The sequence below is a fragment of the Electrophorus electricus genome, chromosome 11 (genome assembly GCF_041902795.1).
Source record: "Electrophorus electricus isolate QZ-2024a chromosome 11, ASM4190279v1, whole genome shotgun sequence".
Taxonomy (NCBI): domain Eukaryota; kingdom Metazoa; phylum Chordata; class Actinopteri; order Gymnotiformes; family Gymnotidae; genus Electrophorus; species Electrophorus electricus.
The window spans coordinates 7,498,339-7,502,500 of NC_137507.1; the positions used below are offsets into that span (position 1 = coordinate 7,498,339).

General features: G+C 43.5%; 1 protein-coding gene across 4 annotated transcripts in view; it reads right to left on the minus strand.

Moving 5' to 3' along the window:
- Window positions 1-1,771: 1,771 nt before the first annotated feature.
- sox5 (SRY-box transcription factor 5) overlaps window positions 1,772-4,162 on the minus strand; it is an 84,974-nt gene continuing 82,583 nt past the window's right edge. For all 4 annotated transcript variants that reach the window (XM_081722687.1, XM_035528239.2, XM_035528238.2 and 1 more), the window contains one exon: window positions 1,772-4,162. This exon is cut by the window's right edge and continues 1,613 nt beyond it. The gene's annotated coding sequence lies outside the window, so the exon portion shown is untranslated.

The following is a 4,162-nucleotide window of genomic DNA, read 5'->3' on the forward strand; positions in this document are numbered from 1 at the left end:
TACACACACACACACACACACACACACACACACACGCCCATACACACACACACACACACACACACACACACACACACACACACACACACACACACACACACACACACACACACACACGCCCATACACACACGCACACACACACACACACACACACACACACACACACACAATTTCCAAAAACACACATGCTGGCTGTCATTGTAAAATCCCACTTTGCCATCTACCTGTGCTGAATATAATATTAATAAAATATTATATTCAGTAGAAATTTCATCATGCTCTGGTTACTCTGATATGTTTGACAGTCACAGTGAAGAACATGTTTGGTTACACATGGTTTGTTACACATTTTGAGCATGAGATGTTAAGTGTTGCAAAATCTGGAATTAAATTAATTAAATTCATATGGGGTATTTTATTGATTTTTATCCCATCACTCACCAGTGACTTCACTTTAGAACAGCTGCCCACAAACAATTCCACATTATTTCAGCATGTCTCTAAATATAGCCCTTATTAAACTCTGCAACTGCCTTCAATTAAAATGCATGTTGCTTGTGCAGTTCCAGTCACTGAGCCATTGTAACTGCGCTGGTGTGCATAATAAAAGCTGAATATTTATTCTGTGTCTCAGCTCTTTGTATCCGCGCTTCAAAGTCACCTGTACAAGTGGAGGAATGGTGAAATTTTGTGAATGTGCAGTATAATACACAAAAGAACACCATTTCCCAGAATGCTCTGCTGCTTCACTACCCATATCTAGAAATATAAAGCGCTCGTCCCCAGGGAATAACTGCTCACTGTGTGCCAGGGGAAACAACCTTTTGGGAATACCAAATCGGAAACTTGGAATTCTCCACTAATAGTTGTTTCTGTGGCGCGTGGTTAAGAAAGGCACCGGTTTTCCATATGTCCCTGTTCTCCACATTTGTGTCAGATCAGGAATGTTTCTTGCACTGGCTGGAATCAGACCTGATCCTTCTTCTATAGATACCATTTCCTGCACAGGATTGTGGGTAATTAGCAGTCATGTTTCTGACAAGTTTCTGAATTAAACTGGGCTTCTTGTCTGGGTGATGTAGGAACTGTGGGAACTTCAGGAACCATGGGAAGTGTAGGAACTCTAGGAAATGTGGGAAGTGTAGTAACTGTAAGGAACTGTGAGAAGTTTAGGAACTGTAGGAAGTTTAGGAACTGTGGAAAGTGTAGGAACTGTGGGAACTCTAGGAATTGTAGGAACTGTGGGAATTGTAGTAATTGTGGGAAGTGTAGCAACTGTAAGAACTGTAGGAAGTGTAGGAACTGCAGGAACTCTAGGAATTGTAGGAACTGTGGGAATTGTAGGAACTGTAGGAAGTTTAGGAACTATGGGAATTGTAATAAATATATCTATCTATATGTCTAAATTCCAAATCAGATTCTAATTCCAAATAATGGTTTATTATTGCCAATTCCAAATGAGTTTAACATACTATGTTTTTGTGATGTAATTGTCCTAAACAAAATAAAGTGTAACTCAATCATGATGTGTACAAACCCTGTGAATTCTACCTCTAAATCTTCAGACCCACCCTGTTAGAGTAAGTGTCATTTTTCAACGTGATAAAAGCTGAAGGATTCGGTGTGTGTTTCAGCGGTCTGTTGGAGCGTATCTGCTGGGACTCGATGTGGGATGGTCTCTCGGTTCTGGCTCATTGGTCTCTGGGGTAGCTATCGGGACGAAGTGCGTGCCGGGAAGAATGAGAATGAAGACACACCGTCCAAAGTTCTGAACACACTGCTGTCTTTATTAGCGCCTAGGTCGGCAATAATACTGAAAACGTCAACTCAGAACAGATGGTGGCAACCCACATCTCAGGGTTGTTGTTTTTTTTTTTTTCGATAAGAGCACATACACTCCTGCTTTTTAATGTGGCATGGATAACATCAATAAAAGAAGAAAAACGAAATATACAACTTATATTACACTGTGTTATGAACAAAATATAAATCTATAACTCTATGTTATATGTACATAATTATCTTTCTCGATTTTCGTGATGGTTAGATAAGTTTTTACGTTTTTTTTTCAACCACGCTTGCTTTGAGCTCCACACACGACATTGATTGTCTTATCTATTATTATTAATAATCAAAATCACCATCACCTTGTCATGCCAGCGTCTGTGATGGACAGCGTGAGGCCGTGTCGGAGAAGCCAGCGGCTTGTCCCTCATTTGCCCTCGGCTGTGATTGTGAGCGGCACTGTGATTGAACCGTGGACGGGTCCAGAAAGAGCGCGGGATTCGCTGTGGCACTAATGTGTGACTGTGAAGACCGTCATGGCCTGATATGGGTCGCTTCACCGCACAGCTCCGAGGGTTGTGGGGGTTTGGAGAGGAAGGGAGGGGACAGACTATGAGATGCTCTGCCAGGGTGTGGAGCTCAAACAAAGCCATCACCTCCAGAACTGGAGTCCCGCAGAGAAAAAGAACTACATATCCCACGTAACAGCCCCACGGGGCTGATACAGCTCTCTGCTTTCATACAGCTCCATGTGAGTAATTGGCGTGTTGTTACCTCTGGACTGAAATATAGTATGCTTACAAACTGTTGTAGGCCTACAAATGCAGCCGCTGTGACCAATGATATACCACCGACTCTCGAGAGGACTACAAATCCCAGTAAACATCAGTCAAGAACATTTTTTTGTTCAATGACAACAGGGTATAATATAACTGTTAAATTTTTCCTTGACAAAAGAAATAGAAATAAGGAGATAGAAAACTTCACATTATACATAAACCATTACAAATGACAAAATAATAATAATAATAATAATAATAATAATAATGTTCTTCTCATATTTTTGTCTCTGACTGTCCAGAGTCCTAGTGCTTTAAGAGACGGGTCTGGGAGTTCGGGAAGGACACCCAGAAGAGGGTAAAAGGAGAAAGGGAATAGTCTCCTTTCCTTCACGTCAGCAGGTGATTGTGATCACATCTCCGAGATAAACCAGCCGGTGGCCAGAATGAAGACAAGCCAAACAAGAACAAAGCAAAGCAAAGCGAAAAGAAAGCACAGAGTAAATCGACTTACATACCTACCAGCTAAAGATAACGCGTCATAGAGCAGTTTGTCATAATGTCATAATTCAACCAAAAAATGAAAACCAGAGGTGAGAAAAAAATAAATTATACTGTACATTACTTACTAAACTTAAAGGAAAAACGCTGAGCATTCTTATAATTATTGTTAATATTATTACACTAGAGGCAGTCTGAACAAAAACAAAATATTCAAATACGAACAAAAAAACATGCAGGATCTTAAACTCCTCCTTTAACAACTTTGACAGCAGAGTGATGTCGTCTTGGAGACCAAATGCGGATGGGTGGGGACTGGTGGGGTGGGTTGGGGGCACAAAGCAAAACAAAACATCAACAAAAAAGAAACGAAGTGCATGTGTTCCAGGCAGGGTTGGACGTGAACCCACCCTGAGCCGGGAACCTTCTGCCTGACCCACACGCACGTGTGTACTGGGGTGTGGGGCGACACATCCCCGACGAGGCAGGGTGAGGTGGGACCATCACAGACGCTGGTGAGAGACCCTGTCTTCTTCCGCCCGGACGCTGGTGTGATCTGTGCTCCATCAGGACCCGAACGGAGAGTGGAGACGCCCCCTCCATGCCTGCCTGTGAACGCAGGGCATGGGGCGGGGAATGCCAGCCCAGCCGTCAATCAAACCACTGCCGTGACAACAGCGGCCACACACAGAGAGAGAGAGAGAGAGAGAGAGAGAGAGAGAGAGAGAGAGAGAGAGGGAGCTGAGCGATGACACGCTTCACTGTCTGCCAGGGGAGACAGAGCGATAGAGGGATATATGAGAACAGAGAGAGAGAGAGAGATTGATGGAGTGATACATGCAAACAGAGGGAAAGAGATTGATGGAGTGATATATGGGAACAGAGAGAACGAGAGGAGCAGCGAAGATGGAACATCCTGTGCAGGATGACGGATGGTATTGATCTCGTGGAGAGGCTCTCATTCTCATGCCACACACACACACACACACACACACACACACACACATGCTTTTCAGTGATTTGGAGGTTCCCTCGGTAAAGCAGGCTGGGTGAACGTGGGGGGGATCCAGACTTCCTCTGTTCTCTCTGTCGTGCT